General features: G+C 42.5%; 1 protein-coding gene and 1 pseudogene across 2 annotated transcripts in view; one reads left to right on the top strand and one right to left on the bottom strand.

Annotated features, from left to right (window-relative positions):
* UNC5D (unc-5 netrin receptor D) overlaps positions 1-25,784 on the bottom strand; it is a 703,309-nt gene that overhangs the window by 117,082 nt on the left and 560,443 nt on the right. The gene's annotated exons all lie outside the window — the stretch shown is intronic.
* LOC147683331 (uncharacterized protein KIAA0232-like) lies at positions 13,604-19,784 on the top strand (annotated as a pseudogene).

Below are 25,784 nucleotides of genomic sequence, written 5' to 3'. Positions count from 1 at the left end.
AATAACACGCGAGTAATTTAAATTACACCCGGTCCTCATTTTTATAGGACAGAGAGGTAATTGAAAGTGTCAGATAGTATAACGTGTACAGGAGCTGTAAAGTGTTTTATTAAAGTTACTACTAAGAAATTCTTTTTGCAGTGTGCTAGATTTGAAGACATTAATTATCTTAAAACTAAGAAATTGCACCTAATGTTTCTGAGTGTTGCATTTCAACCTACTGCATACACTAAATTACTCAAGAGTTGTGGAGTTTATATATGACGTTTCAACTTACACAGATACCCCTAATAGACAGTTGTCATGTTTGGGTCATGGCATAGGTCATTCCTGATTCAGCAAATCTGCCAACTGGGCCATTCTGGCCTATTGTCTCCTGAAAACGTTTTTTAATGCGACATGACTAACAAGGAAAGAAAACATTATCAATCAACTTTTATCAATAAGTTAACAACTGTAGTAAAATGGACATTTTAGATTCTTTTAAGCAAGATTCTGATAAGAAGTTTACTCAGAGCATGTCAAGATTTCTTCATGCAATTGTTTACGTCTGCAAAATGCTGACATTTAATTAAGTTATCAGGCTTCATGATAAACCAAATAGACTAATATTTAAACGCAAAATTATTAAAGTATTTATATATCAGAAAAGGAGCTTAGCATTCTTATGTGGTACATCTGTGATGAGGCAGGTAAAGCCAGTCACTACTAGTTGGCCCTGTTTATTTGTAACTTACTCAGCCCTACAAAAGTTTCTAACTGGCCTGACAAATAGCTAAGAATGATACTGTAGTTGGTGGTGTTGAATACTTTTCACAGTTCCAGATGTACCAGGAAACCAAGGCTATGGGCCAGATCCACAAACTGCACCTTTTAGTACATTTTGTAGTGCTACAAAGAGTATTACAAAGAGTACCAAAAAAATATACGTTTTTCATGTACTTATATGTGTGTAGTTCTCCATCCCGACTGCAGAATCTTCACATACCCAAGTACAGGTTTCAGTAGAAAATGTTAGAGGGACATAGGGGAGTGTGATTGAAAAGGGGCATACTTACTCCTGAAGGAGATCGGATTAGGAAGGAGTAAGAGGGGCTTAACATGGACTTAAGGAGGAACGTAACCCACCCACACAAGAGGAAGCCAATTGCATTACTCTGGGGTTGGAGGCATGTAACTTAGACTTTTGTAGTGAGCTTCCATTTGGAGTCTGTGAATAACAAAAGTAGTGCATTTTCTCCAAAGTGTAAACCTACTGAGAAGTGCAAGTTACCTTTAAGAACCAGGCTCTATATGCTTCAATAGGTCTACAGACATCAGCCACTGAGAAGTCCATCAAAAAGCAGATGTTTCTCAGATGAATGTAATGAAATTCTGGAAACAAAGGGTCTGATTTAGAGTTTGGTGGACCTGGTACTCTCTCATTTTCACAAACGTGATAGAGCACACTGTTCACAAAACCCCTCAATTTGCCTGATCTATTTTGAGTTAAGCAGACCATCAGTTTTTTGTCAGCAGTGCTCTCGCTGGTGGTGGTGATGTGTTATTTAGTGGGTTGTGCCTTTAAGCCCACTTCCCTACTCATCATCCCATTGGAATATGATGGTGTAGCTGAGTGAGGAGTTGGCTTGGGAGAGCCATCAGGAAGCAGTTCTGGGAGCCTTGTAGAGATGGTTTCTTTACTTATGAGAATACATTCTACATTTTGAATGTCCTTTCCATGCCCAGTCATCTGTTCATTTGAAAGTACTTATTACACCACGCCATTGGAAATTATGCAATGGCTTGATGAAGTGAAGGCATTTGAGTAGGACATCAGTCGGCCAGGTCTATTGAGAGCAGAGGGTTTGATGTTCTTTTTTTCTGTCCACCACTGCCAGCTTGGAAATTAAAAAAAATAAAGGCTTCCACACCCTGGGAGAAAGCTTGCATGGTTCGGAGGCCATTTGCTTTTTGGAAACAAGTTCCCGCTTTGGAGGTTTTTTCTGGAAAACTAAAATGCTTGATTTTTGGCAGTTGTTAGGATGGTGGTTTCAGAGCCTTCACGAGAGCTGCCATTGTGGCAAATCATGTTAACACACTGAGATCTCCACTTTAGAGGTGAACTTACATTTTGGCTGTTATCTGTTCATCAGGGTGGTGGAGTAATGTATTGCAGTGTATTAAGGATAACATCCTGAGAAGATTACCATGGAATGATGTCTGAAATCTTGTAGGGCCATATGTGGTTGGCTTCATTAGGTACTCATTCACTATGCATTTTGGTACAGAGCATAAAATGTATTCTTATTGCAAGAAGAAGTTATCTTAGCTTCCAGATGATGGAGGTTGTATGACACAGTCATATGCACTCAGTTACAATCACGCAATCTGGTATTTGCAGAGCTCCTTTTTTAGATCCTTTAAACAATTCAGGATTGAGAAATGGTTATATACAACAGATGATAAAATCAAAATAACACGATGAGTGCATAATGTTACAAATGAAAAATCTCAATCTAAAGTAATGAATGATTTAAAATAAGTAGGAAGTCTAACTACAAAGTTAATAGGGTATATTTTGATCCTTCGTAGAACAGTCCAGTACAGATAATAAAAAAGTGGGAACTGATTTGTTGACGAAATGCTTCTGACAGGCCACCAAACGTGCTTTTTAGATGTAGATAAATTCCTTTTTGAAATTACATAGCAAAATATCACCACTACAAAATTATAAAACGAGTAAAGGCTTCATGGGTGGATTAAATATAGCTGCCCAGAGCAGTGCTTAACAGGACAGATCTTTTGTTTATAATGCGAGATACCTAGTACTGTAAAAAATACATATCATAGACTGGCCCATTCCAAATGGATCATGGTAAAGTGTTTTTTGAGGAATTGAATGATGTTAAAAGGGCTGGTGAACACCGCAGTAAGCCGTATATAAACGGATAAGATACATCCTTCAACAATTTCTCTTTCTATATCTCCTGTTTTCACACCTAGTCTGTCATCAGTAACAAATCTTGCCACACTTGATTACAATTGAGGCATTTCAGATTGTCGATTTGCTTCCACATGTTCCCTTCACCAGAATTGCTCGTCAAAATTCATGCTGCTTATTTCTGTTTTAACAAATCAAGTTTATTGATCTGTTGACACAGGCAAACCTGACAATCAGCTTTTTTTATGCCCTGAAGTTGAAGCCTTATGAAAGGAATCAACGCCTGCCAGCATCAATTGCTTTTCACGTTGGAGATGAGAGGGCCCTGGTGGAAAGTGTGTGAGTAGAGAAGCGAATATTTTACCAAAAGGATTAAGTGAGAATCCTCATTATTGGTTAAAGGCATGGAAACCATCAATTGCCGACAATTGAACTGTGCATGGCACATTGAAACTCTGGAAAGAAGTACAAAATGTGGAAGTCAGAAATGATTTACAGGCTCAATTATAATTCTAAATAGGAGACCCAGGAAATTAAAAAAAAGCCCTACCATACGAGGTATAGCACATGGTCCCATCTTTTAAATGAATGTGTGTTTGGCATCAGTTTGTACAATTTTATAATGAGTGTTAAGTCATGCCACAAAGAGCTCTAAATTCTGCCATTCTCCTACACATTTTTTATCGGAAGTGTTTGGAAGAAGGATGATGGCACACATGATCAATATAAACTTTTTTTCAATGAAAGCTGTGTTAAAATCCACCACAATTCTTGCCATTTCCTTGTTGTAAGGGGTACGTACATCACACTTTAATAATAATAGGAGGCTTTTAAAAATGTATATTTAGTATTCTTAATTAAATGGCTACATGCATTGGCTATATCTCTACATTTATGTATCTCTCTCTCTCTCTCTCTCTCTCTCTCTCTCTCTCTCTCTCTCTCTCTCTCTCTCTCTCTCTATATATATATATATATATATATATATATATATATATCCACATATATTTATATATGTAGACATGCATTCCATACATCTGTAGGTATACGTCTTTTCAAAGAAAAAACAAAAGTTGAGGATACACTATATTTAGGAAATAGTAACTACATTTTTCTAAAACTACAACATAAACTAGACAAACATAGGAAATACTAAAGTTATAGTTATAATTTAAAGTGGTAATTTGCACACCATCCATAACATAATATAACTTCCAAACACAGTGTTGAGAACTTGTTAGGCAGACTAAATGAACTGAAACTCGCCCCTCTACCATGTACAGTGTTGTCATAAATGATGTAATTTGAGATGTCATAAATCTTGTTATGAATGCTATAATTCAACATGTTATAAGTAATGTATTATGAAAGGGTTTAAGCAGTTGATGAGGAAGGCGTGTGTTAGAACTCATTTAGTTTTTCAAGGGAGTTTACAATTTTGTGTATTGAGTTGTATGAGTTATATTAATTTTTGAGTGTTGCACACATTATAACTATAAGTTATAACTATAAATTTAGAATTTTAAATGTTTGTGTATTTGAAGTTGGTTTTGTAAAGTAATAAATAATTAAGGTTTCCTAACTATAACTTATCCCCAACCTATGTTTTTTTAATATTGAATTTTTATGTTCTTTTTAATGGTGTTTCTCATCATATAATGTAGGTTACTTTAGTATTGATCCCTTATTCATTTTTCTTGTACATTTCAATAGTATTGCAGTGCCTTCCTAATAATTTCTTGTGGTGTGGTGTTGAGTGGAGTGGCATGTCGTACAGTGGCCGTAGATTGGACTAAAGTGGAACACAGTGCAGTGGAGTACAGTGATGTATAGTTGATTAAAGTAGTGTAGAGCACAGTGGCATAGAGTAGAGTGGTGTATAGTGCAGTGGCGTAGAGAAGAGTCTGGTAGACTAAAGTGGGGAAGAGTACAAGACCATAGAGTAGAGCGAAGTACAATAGAGTGTTGTAGAGCAGACTGGTGTACAGTAGAGAAGCATTGTGTTGAGCGGAGAATGGTATAGTGACACTCAATGGAGTGGAGAGGTGTGACGTAGAGTAGAGTGGTGTTGAGTAGAGAGGTGTAGAGTGGGGTGGCATAGAGTGGCATGGAGAGGCATACAGTGAAGTGGAGTCGCGTACAGTAGAGTGGACTGACGTACATTACAGTGGCATAGAATAGAGTGGTGCAGAGTACAGTCCACCAGCATAGAGTGCAGTGGCATAGAATAGAGTGGCGCAGAGTACAGTCCACCAGCATAGAGTGCAGTGTCGTGGCATACCGTAGAATGAAGCTGCATAGAGTGCAGTGGTGTAGAGTGACGTGGTTAGAGTGCAGTGTCATAGAGAAGAGTGGTGCAGAGTGCACTGATATAGAGTGCAGTGGTATAAAGTGCAGTGGTGTACAGTACAGTGGTACAGATTAGAATGCAGTGGCACAGAGTGGTGCATGGTAGAATGCAATAGCATATAGTGCATTGACATAGGGTGAAGTGGCCTAGAGTAGAGTGGTGTACAATTGAATTGCATAGAGTGCACTGCTATAGAGTAAAGTGGTGCAGAGTTTAGATTGGCATAGAGTGCAGTGGTGTAGATTGCAGTGGTTCAGAGTAGAGTAGAGTGATGTAGAGTGCTGTGGTGCAGAGTACATTATAGTGGCATAGATTGCAGTGGCTCACATTAGAGTGGTGTAGAGTGCAGCGGCATAATGTAGAGTGCAATGGCATAGAGTGCAGTGCTGTACAGTGCAGTGGCATACCGTAGAGTGTGCAGAAGGGAGTGGCATATAAATCAGTCTAGTAGAGGGCAGTGGCGTAGAGTGCAGTGGCGTAGAATGCAATGGCATAGAGTAGAGTAGAGTTGCTCATAGTGAATTGGTGCACATTACAATGCAGTGGCATAGAATGCTGTGGAGAGTTGTAGAGCTGTACATAGTTGAGTACAGTGGCATAAAGTACAGTAGTCAGAACTTTGCAATGAGAATAAAAGGTCCCTGAGTGGAAGGAAAAAAAAGATTAAAGTGGAGAACTGGAGGAGATTGGTTCAGTCCTGTTGGATGAAGGATGTAACAACTTTTTGGAGGGTGGTTAAGGACATTGGCTACTTAGGTGCAAGTAATGATGCTGTTTTTACCACCATTAGCCCAGAGGCTTGGGTTGCCCATTTTGGTGCCCTAAAATGCTTTGACTTGTCCCATGTGGTAGCGGTGAAATTGCCAATTATTATTATGCAACTGTTCTAATGCTTTTGCTAGTATAGGCCTCCCAGACTCATGGCACACGGCCATTTTTGTGCCTATTTTCAAAAAGGGTAATCTGCAGTCTCCTAATTGTTATTGCCCAATCTCTTTACTTGTCTCTGCTGTTAAAATTGCAGGGTGGGTGGTGCTGGAGCATTTGTTGTCCTGGGTCTGGGAGAGGAACCTACTGTCAGAGGTGCAGCATGGGTTCCAGGAGGGGCTGTGCATTGTGGAGCAATGCCTACATTTTCACTTGCTTATCAGCAAATATACTATAGTAAAGCTACAGAAAAACTCTACAGTTGAGTAGAGTACTGTGGTAGAGTGCAGTGGCATAGAGTAACATGGTGTAGAGTAGACTAGAGTGGCTTAGAGTGCAGTGGGGTGGAGTGCAGTGGCATAGAGTAGAGTGGCATAGAGTTAAGTGGGGTATGGTGAAGTGGAGTAGAGTGAGGTGTGGTGGAGTAGAGTAGTGTAGAGTTTAGTGCATACAGTGCAGTGGCGTAGAGTACAGAGGTGAATAGTAGAGTGGCATTATGGGCAGTGGAGTGCGGTAGAGTAGCACTATGTGAAGTGATGTGGTGTACAATAGAGTGGTGCAGACTGTAGTTGCATAGAGTAGAGTGGTGCAGAGAAGAGTGGCGTATAGTGCAATGGCATAGGGTTGAGCGGTGCAGAGTAGATTAGAATGGCCTACAGTGCAGTGGTGTAGAGTAGAGTGGCATATAGTGCTGTGACATACAGTGCAGTGGTCCACAGTAGATTAGAGTGTCTTTCGAGAGAGAAACACGAAGTAACTTTATAGTTAGTTGAAATATTCAGTAATAACATAACATTCAACACTCTTAAAACCAGTGAAATTCACCAGTTATGGTTATAGTTATCTCAAGTAACTATAACTCATGCCCTAGGCCTAGGGTAACTAACTCAAGTCCTGTGGCCAACCCCCCAAAAGGAAGCCAACCCCACACCGTAAGCTATCCACTCCCTTGGACAATTCCAGCACCAGGGATCCCTCCCCCGGGCCAGCCAGGGCACCCACCAAACTATCGTTGGGACCACGTGGGGCGCCCCATTGCCCCTTGGCCCAAGCCAACTCCCCACATCCAGTGAGTAGCTAACAATGCTGCTCACTGTGGGTGGGAGCAAACTTTTCATCTGTATCCCTGCTGGCTTCAATGTGGATAGGGAAATGGATAAAAAGTCCAAACCTAGCCGGTGTGGGCATATTTCAAGGACCCGGCCACAGGGAGTGAACTTGGTGTTTGCTCCTGCTTTGCAGGAGATTTGAAATTCCTCCCACCACGTGAGAGCAAACACAGGCTTTCCTGCCCGTGCAATGTGTGGGCAATGAAATCGCTATGTCCCTAGACATAGCCTTTGAGGTGACCTTGGGGGACGGGGTCTCCCAGGTCCATTAATACCTCGGGGGAGACCCCCACCCATGTTCACGTAAGGTCAGGCCCCAGAGAATGGAGTCTCCAGGGCCAAAATCAGTCTAAGGAGGGGAGCTGCCTTCCCACTACCCCTTTTCAAATATGGCTGGTCCCAGGGGATGGAGTCCCTGGGGCCAAAATCGGACAGGGGAGTGGGGGTACCACTGCCTTTCCCCCTTTTAAAAAAAGGTTGCACCCTGGGGATGGAGAGGTTGGGGCTGAAATCGGTTCAAGACTGAGTCCTGAGTCCTAACATGGCTGCCACCACTTCCTAGTTGAGGTGGTGGCAGCCATTCAGATCTCAGTTTAAGATCTGTCAGGATTAGTGGAGCCTAGGCATCCTTAGATATGCACATTTCTTTAGCATCAATTGCTCAACAACTATTCAAAAGTATTTAAACCAAAACACAAAATGCTCTCTTTCAGGACCTAGATCTATCTTTATGCCAAATCTGGTGTACACCTGTTCAGCGGTTTAGGTTGTAGCTGTGTCTAAAATTCCCATGGGAAAGTTAATGAAGAAAATGCATTTTAGGACTCCTCTTTTTTCTCGGCACTCGCTTGAAGGATCACTCAAAAACTTTCCATGTGCAAACTAGGTAAAAGAAGCCCACTTTAGAGGAAATGTTGGTGGACATTTGTCAAATGCCGCCAAAGTTATAGGCAACACAAAAATGCATTTCCTATGGAACCAAGATCCTAATTATAACTACCCAGTAGTGACTGCCAAACGGTTATAATTATATCTATATGGATAGATAGATAGATAGATAGATAGATAGATAGATAGATAGATAGATAGATAGATAGATAGATAGATAGATAGATAGATAGATAGATAGATAGATAGATAGATAGATAGATAGATAGATAGATAGATAGATAGATAGATAATCACTGAAAATGCAAGGGTAAAACACTATATTTAGGTGTTGAAAATGAGATAGTAACTAATGTTTGATGACTAAAAAAATGAAATTTACCAGTTATAGTTTAGTAAACTAACCATAGGTTGTGCCCATCATGCACAGTTTATGGCCTCAAACATTACATCATTCATGGCTGGCATGTTAAATTACATCATATGATAACCTTATTGATCACATCTCAAATGACTAAATTCATGGTTTTTCAAATGATATCAACCATAATACTGCTATTTACATTACTCCATAGACCCTTACATCGTTTTAAAAAAGAAAGTGGGTTTTAAAGGGATGATAGTCATATACAAGACAGAGTTACTGTGTGTACATGTATAGGTGCATAGAATGGAAGTAGCATAAACCCTTTGTGCATGGTGAAAGCTATATGATGCACCATCAACAGTTCACTAAAGTTTGTTCCATGTTAAAAAGGGAAAAGACTGAGTGCGCCTGATGTGGGTTGCAGATATATGTTTCAAGATAGGTAGTGGCTTAAAGCCAAAGCCAGCTCCAAAAATATGTGAGAAATGCCAACTTTTATGTTGACAATAGATTATCCACCAGTGGATATCTGGGCACATGCCCATTTTAAATAGTTGTATTTGAGTGCTATAAACAAATTCTATGTGGTGAAGAAACTAATGAGGGCTGAATGTGTGGCTCACTGGTTAGATCAGGCAGACCCTGAAGCAGAGGTCAGACCCGGGACCAGTGTTCAATTCCCGACGCGGCAGGGTCTTGAGCTCAAATGTCCATCGATAATTCTCGCTTCGGTGCCTGACCTAATCATGGGTTCCCACTCTGCAACTCTGGGCATTAAGCTTGCTTAATCTCCATAACGCCCCCCCCCGTAGCGGGATGCCTGGCTTTCACCTTGGGGATGCCCTGTAGGGGCTATCTCACAGGGAAAAACCAGGACGGGTTCCCAAGGCAAGCGCGGAGATACCCCTTCGGGGGTCGGTTCTGGCGCTATATAAGAAATATAATAATAATAATAATAATAATGTTTCTTTCCAGAACTTCTCTGAAGATTTTGTGGCATTGCAGAAAGTTGAATAATTTAAAATATAGCGGTGTGCTACTTTGATGTAGTTTATCTCACACTGGTGCTGTAAGAATGGCTGAAAGTTGAATGCAATTGTGCCCATCTCAGGAATGCGTGAAGAGTATTTGATCAAACTATGGAGGATAGTCCATGGGGCCAGTAAAAGGTGACTTCTCAGTGGCAGATACGTACCTGTCCCACTCTTGATTTAAAATTGCAGGTTATGTGAAGTCTTTAAGAGGATAATCCCATTAAGATGATTGAAACTTGGCCACAGGTGTAGCATGTTGAATTACTTCAAGTCCACAAACCATATAGGACACTGTAACAATAACTGACTGAGGTCATCTATGATGTCATCAGTGATGTTATCAAAGATTTTATTCAACATAACATCAATGATATAATATATAAGTAGAGCTTTAAGGGGCTTCAAGTTATTGTTAGCTCAGTAAACTTTCATTTTTGTGCTTTTTCAACAGTTAACTATAATGCTAATTTAACATTATTTTTAAGGAATTTCTATGTTCTTTTTAATAATCTAAGAGCGTATTACCATACCTAACTATAATGTCATTATAACCTTTGATTTCTTGAGTGAATTACAGCTTTTTGAAAAATAACGTAAGATGGTAATACAATGCCTAACTATAATATGACTTTTACCTTTGTTTTTTTTCAGTGCTTGTCTGTTTCTTTTTTATCTTATTCAATCAACTCCCCCCACTGAGCATGGCTACCAGCAGTGTGCAGTGGGGGGAGGCAGCGCCTGGCTATTCAATCCTCCTTTGGATGTTCATTCTTCATGGCCTCTCACCTGTAGACTCTGTGGTACTGGTGCTCAGCCACTCCCCCTACCACAGTACTGCGGTACTGTGCAAAATTAATCTCGAGAAGCTTGCAAGGTACAGTGGTAAATCTTGAGTGACAGCTCATGTGGCACTATACCATACCTCACAGGCCGTCCACCTTCGGTCCTGTGGGAGTAGTGTAGTACCTGTAACAGGAAAAAATGCATTTGTTTTTAGTTTTTGGCAACAGGGGCAGGAGTCCTCTGGGTCCCCCCCATAAGTGGTAGGTAATCAGTGGATCTGGATGTCCCTACCCTGCCTGCTTGTATTTAAAAATAAAAACACGTGGACCGAGTCCTAGAGTCTTGTAGTAGTGCCACTACATTTTTCTCTGAGTTGCTGTCAGTAAATCAGACTGCTTTGTACTGCAGTTTTGGTACTAGTCCTACGGTACTGAAATGGCCCACTTGAGAAAAAGCTTACACTGCCAGTCAGAGGGCCCTATCTGTGTTTTTTGTTTTATTTACAGTGCCGCGGGACTCTTTCAGGACCCTCCGTCTAAATATACCTAACTTTTTAACTCCTTCATGACCACCCAAAGTACCTCTTTAAATGCAAAATTTGAATAATGATTAACATACTTTTGACATAAAGTTCCAACTTTCAGCCCAATGTTGCATATTTCTCTATGGACAGTAAAAGTTCCTGTAGGAGTTAGCCTGAAAAATCACTGCTCTGGCATCCCCCTTTATTCTTAGCCCCCCACTTGACGGATCACCTCAAAACTTTCCAGAAGGGAGCAGAGGTGGCCGAACTTCCCTTTTTGTGTGTATATATATATATATATATATATATGTGTGTGTGTGTGTGTATATACGCATACACATAAAGATATTGATGTGCATGTATATTTTCACAAAAACAAAATTAAAAATGGAGCTTCTAAATTCACCAGTTATTGCCCACAGTGCACACCAAAATTCATGCCATCTGCTGCGTTTGCTCTTGGTAGTTTTTTTTCAGAGTCATTTTAAAATTGGTGTTTCGTTTTCTGTTTTTTGCATGGTGGGTGACAGGAGTTATGTTGTGGATTTCATGCTTGGCTAAATATATCTGTGACATGTCAGTGATTTAGTGCGTTTGAGCAAGAACCATAACCCAGTTTTTGACTTTGTCTATTATGTGAATTTCATGGCTCTTTTATTAACTTTATTTCTGACCTCCGACGCACATGGTCTTCAGCTGTGCGCTAGGGAGTTTGGAAATTAATGTAATTTCTTTTCGCGGATATGTATGCAATTTCAGATAAATGACTAGAAATTATACAAAACTCATATCTGGCATTATGTGCTTTTTATTACTGCAAAATAATTTCTAGAGGGCAAAAAGCACAAGTCCTGGAATAAGAGCCGCTCGCATTCTGTCTTCTCCTGTTGCACCAATCCTCTCGTTATAGGATGTTTACACAAGTGCCCCCCATTACTCCATGTGTCATAATGGCATAATTTTAGTTAAAACTGTAACACGAAGTGCTGTTATTTTCACAACGTGTACCAGTATAATTTAAAGTTCGACAGGGCTTACAGTACACATCGAGGTTTGCCTCCAAGCCCTGGCCTCTGCCCAGGCTCGGTGCCCCACCCACAGCGACACACATAGGGTCACAGAGCTTGCCCCTATTGCCAGGCCCTGTTTTGTTTTTACTTTATTTTGGGTTATCGAAACCTGACACTTACAATGGTGCCTCAGGTGAGGAACCTATCTTCATACTGTGTATTCTAGCCTCTGAAGTTGGGGAACCATGAATCTGAAATGGATCCTTGGTCCGAATGACACTTTTTATTAATTTTTATTCAAACAATTGGGGGTCCTTTGAGGGACCCCCGCTCTGGCTCGGAGGTCAAGCTGTGCTAGCCCTGCCTCCTTATATGGCCGTTGAATGTTTTAGAATGCCGGTCCTGTGCCACACAGATTATTTGAATCTGTGTTTTAAACTATGGAAGTGTAGAACGAAAGGGTCAAAGGGAAAAAAGTTCAGGTCCAATGAGAGGCCTCTTTTTTAATTTGTGTATTCACTGATATCCATCAAGATATACAAACGTGTTAAACCTTTAAAGCCCAGTCTACAACTTTTTGAACCTCTTATATTTCATAAGCCAGAGAACTGGTTTACCTTAAACCAACAAACATATACAAAAGTGGTGGAAGAAAAACAGTTCAACAAACACAACAGATATAATAAGGCAAGATACCAAGAAGCTGAGGGGATACATCGGGATTAAACTATGGACTAAGAATGTGAAGTATGGATTGGAAGCTCAGTAGAAAGTGTGAGGTATAATTAAATAAGTATGCAAATGAATCTTATTCGAGGTAGAAGACAAAGGCAAAGACAGGTAGAAACATCAAAGAGAAGGCAGCTCAGATGGAACAATTTCAGTTGAGATTCTGTTATAGTTAGTGAGTGAAAATCATTGGTTCTTGTGATTTTCAAAGAATAAAAGTAGTTGAGACAGAAGGGTCCTTAGCATGGTTAAAGGAATCCACCCCTTCTCTGAGTGCCTGACTGTACTGCTCTCTGGAAAACTAATGTTGAGTTTGTTTTCATAGGTAAACACGGATCGTGCATGTGCACCATGACTTAGGCCTGTCTCATGGATTGTGATCTTGTTGGACTGGGATTGGCACTCAAAGAGCTACCCTCTTAGTAGTGGTATGCTATTACCTTCACTAGAGTTATGCTGCACAAACCTTGTGGTGGCAGCATACCCTATAATGATCATGAGCAGTGAACAGGTCCATTTTACTCTGTCACTGGAGTGAGGCCTGCAGGTAACTCACACTTTCAAACGTCCTGATGCTGTGTGCTTAACTCACCATTGGCCTACATCAGGTAGGTGGGAGTGTGTGCAGAGCAGGAGTAGTGGCTCCATGCTGCATGTATGATTGTCTGGGAAGTGCACAGTACAGGGATAGTTCTCTGCACTCTATTTGTGCTTAGTGCAACTGGATGTATGTATGCCTGTAAGGAATCCATTACATGAGAAATGCAGTGCTGTGCTGTGTGTGCAAATTGAAAGCATGTGCTGGGTGTATGTGTGCTTGCATGAAGTACAATACATGAAGGGAGAAGTGTTGTGCAGTGCACACAAGGTGAGTGTGTGTGCTTGTAAATGGCACTCTCTGATACAGTATACAAAAGATTCAGTGCTGAATAGTGCACACAGACTGAATGTGTTTACTGAATGGATGTGTACTTGAGTACTTGGCATGGGAGCCTGGAATTAACCTTTTGATGCACATATCATTATGGCTGTCATCCAGGTGTGTACTCTGGGTACTCCCTTGAATTTTGTTTAGGGTCAATCAGCAGCAGCAGTAGTGGTGGGTTCATTAAGCAGCCGGGCAAAAGAGGGAAACGACCATTAAAAGAAATGGGAAGACAAGATGCTAGTTATGAAGAAAACAATAATTTACTAAACAGAGATGAAAAGGAATTTAGAGAGGAACCACTATGGTATACTGAACCAATAACCAATTATTTTGTTCCTCCTAGTAGAAAAAGTAAACTGGAGACTTCATACAGGAACAGACAAAATATTTGGGATGTAACATCGGAAGCTGTAGAAGAGTTGTCTGAATCTGTGCATAGTCTTTGTATTGGTAACCACAATAACCATAAAACATACCTCGCAGCAGGTACTTTCATTGATGGTCACTATGTAGAAATGCCTGCAGTTATGGAAGAGGCAAATGACCTCACTGGGACCTCAGAATGTCCTCATTCAGAGGATGCATTTCTGGATGATATTCATCCCTCAGAACTAACACACTTTTATGAAGTGGATATTGATCAATCCATATTGGATCTTTGTGCCTCAGATAAGTTGCAAGGCGAAAGTCGGATTTTGAATATGATTCGACAGAAAAGCAATGAGAGAACTGATTTTGAGGCTGAATGTTGCTTAGTATTAGATGGACTGGAGTTGCATGGGGAAAGTGCAATATGGGCAGATTCACCCAGTTCTATTGGTGGTGAAGGGATGTTTATGCATGGCCTTAGTAATTTAGCTCCATTTTGGGAGTGCTGTTCATCTTCAAGTTCTGGAGATGCAGATGGAGAAAGTTTTGGAGGGGAGTCACCAATAAGGTCCTCCCCCATTTCAGACAGCACAATCCTAGATACACACATGCTTGCTGGTGATCAAGAGTTCTTTTCAGATGGTAATGAATTGTCTAGCATCAACTCATGTTCTTCAGTGTTTGAAGTACAGTGCAGCAATTCTTTACCATTTTCTTTTGATGTGCTGAATTTGAGAGATGAAAATACAGATTCGAGTTGCAGAGTCAACATCCTTGGAAAAACACAATCTAGATTGCTAATTTGGACCAAAAATAGGGCCTTTGAAGAACATGAACAGTGTTCAAATCTATCAACAAGAACATGTTGCCCTTGGTCTCATTCAGAAGAAACTCGTTCAGACAACGAAACTTTAAATATTCAGCTAGATGACTCTGCACAGTTTAGTTCTGAAGATATTGGTTATATTGCGCCAATTGTGTCTTCAAACTAATGAGAAGAAGAAATTCTTTATTTTTTGCTTGAAGAAAGCAGTTTGCAAATCAATGGTGCAATTGGGGAGGTTTCTGCACAGGCATATCAAAAGAAATCTAAACTAGAGTCGGTCAGTGAAGTAGTGTGGCTCACTGGTTAGAGGCGGCAGACCCGAGAGCAGAGGACGGCCCGGGACCAGGGTTCGATTCCCGGCGCGGCAGGTTTCTGGACCAGGGTCAGCGGACTCGATAATTCTCTCGCCTCGGTGCCCACTCTGATCAGCGATCACACTCGGCAACTCTGGGCATTAGCTTGCCTCATCTTCACTAACGGCCCCACCAGACCGCCGGGGATGCCTGGTCTCACCCTGGAGATACCCATTAAGGGACCATCTCTCAGGGAAGCCAGGAAGGGTTTCGCAGCGGTCGAAGCGCCTTGGGACCCTACGGGTAAGTAGTGCGCTATATAAATGCCAATACAATACATTACATCTGTGGAATTCAGTTGAAAGAGAACACTGAAAGTAAGGTTTTTGAATCTGCAGACATTTGTGGTGAGACTATTCAACATGAAGATGGCTACAGCTCAGGGGTTTTTAATGATATTTGGACAAATGTACCGGGCAGTAGTCCAGTAGCAATGCTAGAAGTAGAAGAAATTGAAGATCCATTGTTTTCTTCAGATTTGAATACATGTTGCTGCTGTTTAGATAGTGATGCAAAAGTAGAAACCCTTCTTGAGCCTAGTAAGGCCGTGCAAAGATCAGAATATCATCTTTGGGAGGGTCAGAATGAAAATGTGGAGAAGAGAGCATTTGTTTCCAGCGAGTTATCAAAAGTAGATTGTGGTGATTACACTGTGCCCTCAAAGCCTTGGGATATTACCCAAGATAAAGAAAACTCATTTATTCTTGGTGGTGTGTATGGAGAACGCAAAGCATTTAGTAGTGATGGAGAGTGGGCTGTGGTTCCACCAGGTCATTCAAAAGGAAGCCTGCTACAGTGTGCTGCTCCTGACGTAGTAACAATAGCTGGGACAGATGTCTTCATGAGCCCAGGAAATAGCACCGCACCAGGGCATCGCCAGTTATGAAGGCCATTTGTTTCCTTTCAACAAAATGATCAGTCAAAGAAAGTAGAAAATGGACTAAATAAAGGGTTTTCCTTAATCTTCCATGAAGACTTCCTAGGGACCCATGGATACTTTCAAGTTGAAGATCCGGGTCTGGAATATTCATTTTCTTCCTTTGGGCTGAGCAATCCATTTTCACAAGTTCCTCACGTTGAATGCTCGTTTGAACCTGAAGTGATTGCATCCTTTAGCCCTAGTTTCAAACCTAAGTCTATAATGTGTTCTGATTCTGACAGTGATGTTTCTCATCCCAGGATATGTGGTGTTGATCGAACACAATACAGGGCGATAAGAATTTCCCCCCGAACACACTTTCGCCCAATTTCTGCTTCTAACTTGTCTCCAGGTGGGGGCAGTGAATCGGAATTTGAATCTGAAAAAGAGGAGTCTAGTATTACTACTCTTTCACACTGGGATGTGTTTGAATATCCACAAGCAGATCTCAAACCACTGGAAGAAGATGCAGAGAATGAAAGCCATTACTATGGAAAGTTAGAGCTAGAATCTGGACGATTTCTTCCCAGGTTAAAGAAATCTGGTATGGAAAAGAGTGCCCAGACTTCTTTGGATTCCCAGGAAGTCAAGTCAAGTCAAGTCAAGTCAAGTCAATAGATTTATATAGCGCGCTACATACCCAGAGGGTCTCAAGGCGCTTGAAGAAGGGTGGGGAGTTACTTGTCAAATATCCATGTTTTGAGTTGCTTTCTGAATGCTAGGTGGTTCTGAGTAAGGCGAAGGTGAGTGGGAAGTGAGTTCCAAGTTTTAGCTGCTAGGTAGGAGAAGGATCTACCTCCCATGGTGGTTTTGTTGATGCGAGATACAGTGGCAAGGGCTTGGTTGGAGGATCGTAGCTGGCGGGAGGGGGTGTAGAAGGATAGTCGTGTGTTGAGGCATTCGGGTCCGATTTCGTAGAGTGCTTTGTGTGCGTGGGTTAGGAGCCGGAAAGTAATCCTCTTATTGACGGGGAGCCAGTGGAGGTTTTTCAGGTGATCAGAGATGTGTTCTTTACGCGGGATGTCTAATATGAGCCTGGCTAAGGCGTTCTGGATGCGTTGTAGTTTTTCTGGAGTTTTGCGGTGGTGCCGGCGTAGAGGGTGTTTCCGTAGTCCAGTCGGCTCGTGACCAGAGCGTGGGTGACTGTTTTTCTAGTTTCGGTAGGGATCCAGCGAAATGTTTTTTGGAGCATGCGAAGAATGTTGAAGCAAGATGAAGAAACGGCGTTGACTTGTCTGTTCATCGAGAGTGAGGAATCCAGGATGACGCCCAGGTTCCGTGCGTGGTCCGTCGGGATGGGTGGTTTTCCAAAGGCATCTGGCCACCAAGAGTCGTCCGAGGCGGAGTGGGAGGTACCTAAGATGAGGACTTCTGTTTTGTCTGAGTTCAGTTTCAGACGGCTGTGCTTCATCCATTCGGCTACTTCTTTCATTCCTTCGTGTAGGTTGGTTTTGGCCGTGTTAGGGTCTCTGGTGAGTGATAGGATCAGTTGAGTGTCGTCGGCGTAGGAGATGATGTTGAGGTTATGTTGGCGTGCGATGGCCGCGAGGGGGCTCATGTAAACGTTAAAGAGGGTGGGACTGAGTGAGGACCCTTGGGGTACTCCGCAGATGACTTCAGTGGCCTCTGACTTGAATGGTGGAAGGCGGACTCTCTGGGTTCTTCCGGAGAGGAACGAGGTGATCCATTCCAGTGCTTTTCCTTGGATTCCGATGTTTTTGAGGCGCTGTAGAAGGGTGCTATGGCAGACTGTGTCAAAGGCTGCGGAGAGGTCGAGGAGGATGAGGGCGACTGTGTCTCCATTGTCCAGTAGAGTTCGAATGTCGTCTGTTGCTGCGATGAGGGCGGTTTCGGTGCTGTGCTTGGCTCGGAAGCCGGATTGTGAGGAGTCGAGGGATTTGTTGGTTTCGAGGAATGCGGCGAGCTGGTTGTTGACAGCTTTCTCGATGACTTTGGCCGGGAATGGAAGGAGTGAGATAGGGCGATAGTTTTTGAGTTCGGTGGGGTCAGCTGTGGGTTTCTTCAGGAGGGCGCTGAGTTCGGCATGCTTCCAGCTTTCCGGGAAGGTTGCGGAGTTGAGGGAGCAGTTGATGACGTCTCGGAGGTGCGGTGCAATAATGGAGTCTGCTTTGTTAAAGATGTGGTGAGGGCAAGGGTCTGTTGGGGATCCTGAATGGATAGAGTTCATCAGACGGATGGTGTCCTCAGTGGAGATTGGCTTCCAGTCATTGAGGATGTTCAGGGGGGGTGGGGGTCCTGCAGGGGATTGGGTGGGTTGGTCTCCGTGTTGGTTGTCGAAGCTGTTGTGGCTGTCTGCAATTTTGTTGTGGAAGAATGAGGCTAGGGAGTCGCAGAGGGCTTGAGAGGGGGTGATGTCATTGGAGTTGGCTGGGGGGTTGGTAAATTCCTTGACGATGTTGAATAATTCCTTGCTGTTGTGGGCGTTGTTATCTAGACGGTCTTTGAAGGCTGCTTTCTTGGCATTTCGGATTAGTTGGTGGTGTATGCGGGTGGCGTTTTTGAAGGCGTCCTTGGTGCTGGTGGTTGGGTCTTTTTTCCAGGCCTTCTCGAGGGAGCGACAGAGTTTCTTGGATTTCTTAAGGTCATCGTTGAACCAGGAGGCCTTCTTGCTGCCTAGTTTGATTTGTCGTTTTTTCAGTGGTGCTAGGATGTCGGCGCTGTTGGATAACCATTGGGTGAGGTTGGTGGCTGCTTGGTCTGGGTTTGAGGAGTGGGCGGGGGAGTTTTGAAGAAGCGATGAGGAGATCTGGTCGATGGTGATTTTGTTCCAGTTTCTTTGCAGAGTGGGTTGGGGGTGGTTGTTGGATGTGGGCTTGTTGTAGGTGAAGTGAACGCAGCTGTGGTCAGTCCAAAGGAGAGCTGTGGTGTGGCTGAAGGAGACATGTTTGCTGGAGGTGAAGATAGGGTCGAGTGTGTGACCTGCGATGTGGGTGGAGGTAGTGACAAGTTGTTTAAGTCCGAGGTTTGCAAGGTTGTCCAAAAGGGTGGTGGTGTTGCGGTCGTTGTTCTTTTCAAGGTGAAAGTTGAGGTCTCCCAAAAGGATGTAGTCCTCGGAGGGGAGTGCGTGTGGAGTGATGAAGTCCGTGATGTCTTCACTAAATTGTGCGCGGGGTCCTGGTGGCCTGTAAAGGAGGGTGCCTCTGAGTGTGGTCTTGGGGTCGATGTGGATCTGGAAGTGAAGGTGTTCAGAGTTGGCGAGATTGACGTCTGAGCTGGTTGAGATGCGGATGGATTTCTTATGGACGATAGCGATGCCTCCTCCTGTGTGGCCGGTACGGTCCTTGCGAATGATCTTATAGCCTTCCGGGATAGAATCATTAATGTTACCAATTAAGAAGCAAGATCAGTTTGTAGAATGCAGTGCCAACAAATCACTGGAAAAGAAAGACACTGACTACGCTACACCCATTTGTGAAATACTGGAACCTTGTGAAGAAATAAATGGCATTGGGTGTGAAGTTGGTTGCCGTTTTTGCACCTATACGAACCATGCTGTTCCAACAGAACTCCTGAAAGAGTTTCCGGTTATAAATGTTGCGGTGGAGGGAGTGAGTGCAAGCCAACAAAAACAATGTTGGTGGGAAAAGGCTCTGTATTCTCCTCGCTTTCCCGGATCAGACTGTGACGGTAATACAGATATTAAGGACGAGAATGGTGTTGAATTGTATCCTGGTGTAAAAGAAATTGCTGGCAACATTGAACATGATAAACTGAACCACATGTGAATAGATACCAGCCCGGTTCGCCTATCCTATTGCTAGATGAATCCATGGTGGCCTACTGGTGAGGAGCTCTGGCCGGAAGCTCCCTGGATGGAATCTATGACGACGCCCCCTGGGAGGACACCAAAATTGTTTATACCCTCTGTGGAGACGGAGCAACCTTGGCCGATGCCCAGTGGAGTTGTCCTATGCAGCTATAGAGGAGTCTGCCCCCTTGGCCGTCACCTACCCAGCCGGTCATCTGACTTGGCTCCCCATTTGTGTCTCTTTCCCTCCCACTTCGATGGAACTATGATGAAGCCATGTAACCTGTAACTCGCTGATTCAACTGATATAACTATGTATCCTGTAATTCGCTGATCCTCATGTAAAGCGCTCTGATACCTCCGGGTTTAGCCAGCGCTATATAAAACTTTGCAAATAAATAAAAAATAAATAAATAAACAAAGAAATAAATAAAATAAAAAAGAAGAAAAAGAGAAGTGGACACTTCAAAATAAGCAGACCCCAACATAAAACTTCAAACACTCAGACCCTAAATCACATTTTGGTGCCTGGAAATGGATTGTAAGAAGGGAAAGTTGAAACCCCAACCTTTGTCACCTGCTAAGCACCCAGAAGGGCTGTGTGAGAAGACGAATTTCAGCAAAACGTCTGCCTGTGATCAGAACTGTGGGCAAAAGCCTGATAGTCTCCCTACTGGAATAAGGGACATTAGCCATGAAACCAAAATCACCTGCCCTGGAGCCTGGCTCACTACTACCTGCCTATTTGCCAAGGCTAGTGTTCCCTGCAAAGAAGAGGAGAGGCATGGAGGGAAAGAGGTCCATTGGGAGCCCTACTATGAGGACCCTGGAGCGAGGTGTGAAGATTTGACTTTGCACCGATCAGTTTGTGGCCCATGTGCAGCCGAGTCAGCTCGGCAACCCCGATAGGACAAAATAGGGCCACCAGAAACTGAGACTTGAGTTAAGAGCTGTGCATGACTGGGCGAGCTTGTACCAGCGCACTGTGGTGACCCAATATGCCAGAGGTGGGCACTGGTAAAATTGCTACTGTGAGAAGCACTGAGTCTCATAACCATCTTGACGGGGTGCTTGTACCAGAGAAGGATCCGGTACCTATACTATTAAATTCTCTGGCAAGCCTGTGTGCCAGGAGGAGCTGTTGAAGCTAACATTGCCAAAGGATTTAAGCCGCCACCCAAAGGAGAGACTGAGGCTACGTTCAACGTGCTAGACTCGCGTTACAAGGGAACTGCTCCTGACTGACCACTGAGGACTGCCGAGGATGCCGTTGATGACGTTGCACTCTTGCTGAGATCCAGTTGGGAGGTGAAGAAAGGATTTCCATTGGGTAAAATTACCACATCTTTGCGAGCTAGGATTGCTCCAATAGCTGAGAGAACTCTTAGAGTAACACCTGGGAGATAGAGCCTGCATCGCAAGGATCTGCTAGTGGGCTGTGGGCATCTCATCTTCTCCAAGCAGAGCAGGACTAGCTGGTGCTTGCACAGAGGGCACCGACTGCATCACTTAATTCTTTCTTGCTGAGAGAGCGGGTAAGAGGTGAACTGGGTGAGAAGTGACCCAGGCATGTTTCACAAAGGAGGGATGGGACAGGGATTTGTCTGACAAGTACTAGAGTCCCCTTCTCAAGAGGTTGTGTTGTTGCTTCTGAAAGTCGTATTCCTTTGCATGTGTGGAGCTAGAAAAAAAATATTTATTTTTCTTAGAAAAGTTAGTATTGGACTGGACATTGATTGATTATTTGTATTTTGAGTCATTAGTCATGTTCCCTGACCTGTATCAACACTTCACACCCCCCTCTACCCACTGAGGTAGCCTTGACTACTCGACCACAGTTACCACTGAGAGTCAAGTGCAGAAGGGGTACTTGGCCCAGTTGAGCAGAATCCATAGTACGGCATGCCCAGGACATCAGGAGTAAAGGCATCAACCACCACCACCACATTTGGCCCAGTAGCTCCTGTGTGCGCCTCTGAAAGGATTTCTGAAAGAAGTATTTAGTCTTTTTATAAAAAACAGTTGAGTAAAAATTCACACTGCCTGTGTTTCACTGTAAGCAAGTTTCAAATAGACAAGCCAGCTTCATAACAGGGTTGTGTGGCTAATTTCCTGGTTTCAAGTGAAAGACTCTGCATGCTTCTTAAATTGAGTTTGGTACCAGATCATGAGTGTGGCTCTGAAATAGCCTCATTTGTTGAGATATAGTGCTTTATGAATCCAACAAAATGTCCCTTTCGGGGGGAGCGACAGTTATCTGGTGCCGGCGGTGGGCTTGGGACCAAACCTGCAAATAATTGTATAAGCAAACCTTTGAACAAAGGACGCCGCACTCTTTCTGGATATTTCAACAATCAAATTTATTGACCCAGCATCTTGATGACCCTCGAGCTTTATATGTAACACAAACTACTTTCAATCAATCAGGACATTCATAGAGCGCACTACATACCCGTGAGGGTCTCAAGCCGCTGGGGGGGGTGCTGCTACTGATCGAAGAGCCAGGTCTTGAGGAGTCTTCTGAAGGCCAGTAGGTCTTGGGGCTGCCATAGTCATAAAATGATCTGATCAGTACACCTTTAAGGGTGATAAGCTTCAAACTGATATTTCTTTGTGAATGACTAAATCTCGCCTGTGGATTGTGTAGGTTTTCATTCGAGCTTGGTTTAAAGGTTAAATTATTTAACAATTTCTTTAGTTCTCTTACTTGTGTCATTTGGATTATACCAGTAAATTTTCAAGACTCCACAGTATAATTTGCAGGATGGAAATGTATTTTTCATTTTCTTAGCGACAACATTTTCTGTTTAGTCAATGGTGATAAGTAAGTTAATAATAGTTTGAGATTAGGATTCTGTACATCTAAGTAGTTGTGGAGTTCAGAATGTAAATTCACTCTTTTAATCAATGTTTAATACACATGACTCACTTTGTATAGGTACCCCATCAAGTAATTTGTTTCTCTCTATAACATTCAGTTCTCTGCACTTAGAGGCAAATATCGAATATCAGGAGTGAGAGCATATTCGAAGCCTATTCCTACACGATACCTTCTTTACAAAACAAGTATTTGTAGGACCATGTATCCGACTCGTGAGGTCACATGATGTCAGTACACCAAGCAAGCACCAGGTCCATCGGGAATACACTAAACGATTCATCTTTCCTGTGCTTGCGCTAGCTCCTAGCGTTAGAGCACGAGCTTGAGAAAGACAAAACTGCTGTTTACTTCACTCTCTGTCATTCAGTGCAAGATGTCCCTGCCAGTTATAGGTAGCGAGGCGAGACCTCCCTTGGAGGGGTGCAGTCTGTAACCGCACCATTCTGAGGAGACCCTGAGGGGTTGCTGAGATTCTCTCTGCCCCACAGAAAAAGACACTACCTATGTAGCTTACAGTTTGCCTCCTAGCAACCTGTTTCCATGGTTCCCTTTCCTCTGTTACATGGTGGAGGTTACATGGACAAATACTGACCCCTATTTGCGTGAACCAATTCCCAATGATAAAAGCAGTTTTTTATATTGTCTATACTTAAAAAGTGCACCGCTGTGATGGGTATTATAAAAGGTTGTTGGCACTTGAGAAGGAGACACACAACATCTGTAAACCATTCTTCAATCAAAATTCTCCCAAGAAGGCAAACAATGGGCATTATGAAACACTGTTTCTCAGCTGCATTTTTGTAATTCAGGCCAGAAGCTCCCAGAGGGTCATTGTGCCATTGCCTTAAACACAAGTAATTTGTGGAGAGATCATAATCCTGGCTACTAATACTCACGACCTTATTGAGGATACATAATGTTTATTTTTTTTGCACTTTTGTTGCCAGCCAGGCTTCAGACTTGTCACATGCTTCAAACAAATCACTTAAGATTCAGTTTCTTTTTTCAAACTAGGGCAACTTTGTTATTCCCAACTTCTTCACTGCCACAATAAAAATACTCCGCCTAAATTGATTCGTATTCTCAAGTCAGTTAAGTTTGGAAAATTGAACACTGTTTATTCAGCGCATTAATGCGTTTTAGTCTAGCGTTTCTCCCATGTAGAGCATTTAATCATTACCACTCAAAGGTCATGATCACTTTAGTCTGCTTCTCCCCTCTGGGCTTCCAAACCAAACATGGGGATAACTAATTAAATAATTGGCTTGGTGACAAGCTTTCCATGTGCAGAAAGAAGCAAACCATAGAAAACAAGTGGGAGAAGGCCCACAGCATGCTGGACAAAGTCAATTATGTTATCTTTGATAGGAATGGATTGTTTGACAATGCTTAGAAAATCTCCAATATGGCACCGACAGCGACAAGCAGTGTGACCTAGTTCGTTCAAAGAGCTCAGTGAATACCTCAACTGAACTCTGATTTTGCTGCCATCCAAGATTTAAAAAAAATAAAATTCTAATGTATTTTGAATACATTTTTGGCCACTTTCCAACACATCCAAATTTTCGTTCAAGGGATCCCTGACTTTTCTGCAAATCGATTAGATGTCTTCTCTACCTCCTGAAGGACACGCAGAGACTTAGGGTTTTAATGTAATTAGTTTTCCTATCACCCCCTTTGCAATGGATTCCAGCGCTTAGAGCAAAAACATGTAATTGTCATCAATTTGTTTGCAGACTCAAAAAAAATAGTGTATGTTGAGTCATTGTCCAAATGAAGCTGTGATTCTTTAAATCATGTACGTTTCTAACCAGTTTTCCTTAATCTAGAGATATGCTGCAAGGTTATTCAAAATCTTTGTAGATTTGAGATTGTATAAACTAGTAGCCAAGATGCTCTCTCCCTGCACATAATGCGTTAGGGTTTAGAGCATTTCGCCATTAAGCCTTCTGAACAAAAAATGCAAACCTCCTTTAAATTAATACCAGCAAAACTGAGTTTTGCTCGATTGGGATGTAACACATGAATGCTTACCTTCTAACTTTTGGAAACTCTCTGCTGAGTATCATTGACCCTTTATATTAAAGGAAGGCACACACTTGTTTTCTGTTTGCCGGCATTCTGCAACTGTCACTTCATGTGCCCTGGGTAAGCTGATAATGGCACATTCAGTAAGCAAATAGTATATTATACAACTCCATAACAAAACACAACCAACAATTGTGGCTTTTAGTATGTAGCATTCAATGTATCAAAACTATATTTTCTTACTACAAATGATTTCTGGCAACACACATGCCTATAATAAGAACAAATTAACATATCGATTGTAATAACTTATTACAAGTGAGTCATAAAATCACTGTGCTGCATTCAGGTTTGATGACTCTTCTCCTTCCTTCTGTAGGACCACAACCACAGCAAGGGTGAAAAGTCCCCTTGCATTTTTCGATGGCAACATAGCTCACAAGCTGCAATGTCAGTGCTGACAGAAACACAGTGACCTGCAGGCGTCTGACAAGAACATGGTGACCTGCAGGTGTCTACTCCTGTCCCTAGTGTGTTCAAAAGAACACTGGGCCCTGCTCTTATCTTCTCATGCTTCCTGAATCAATATTGCACTTACCACTGGGGAAAGTTCGGGACTGGCAGGGCCAGGTGGTTACTGGCCAACCCTATAGCATGCATTCATTTAAGTCAGTATGTGACATGTTTCTCCGGTCTCTAGGGCACTATAACACTTCAGAGTACAGCAGCGGAACAATGAACGTCAAGGGTAGGCCTTCATCAAGAAAAAAAAGATTGTATTGTGATTGAACAGATGTCCTATTTGCCTTTCTTTCTGCGACTTGTCATCCTGTGTATTTTCTTCCTAAGCAAATTACGGCTCTCAAAAATCAAAGTATTATCAAGTAGGAGAGCTGTCTGGACATAATGATTTGGGGAAATCACACTTATTTATATGGAACAACGTACCCCCAGATACATACAAAAGGTATTTGTAGGTCACCTCTAAATTCTGTGATCCAATCCAGACATGGAATTGCACAGCGACTTGCAAACATTCGTATACTGTACAGTTGTGGACACATTATC

Source organism: Lissotriton vulgaris, chromosome 11 (assembly GCF_964263255.1).
Source record: "Lissotriton vulgaris chromosome 11, aLisVul1.2, whole genome shotgun sequence".
In the NCBI taxonomy this organism is placed as follows: Eukaryota; Metazoa; Chordata; class Amphibia; order Caudata; family Salamandridae; genus Lissotriton; species Lissotriton vulgaris.
Note: the sequence above shows the minus strand (reverse complement) of the source record. Positions and strands in the feature narration are given on the sequence as shown.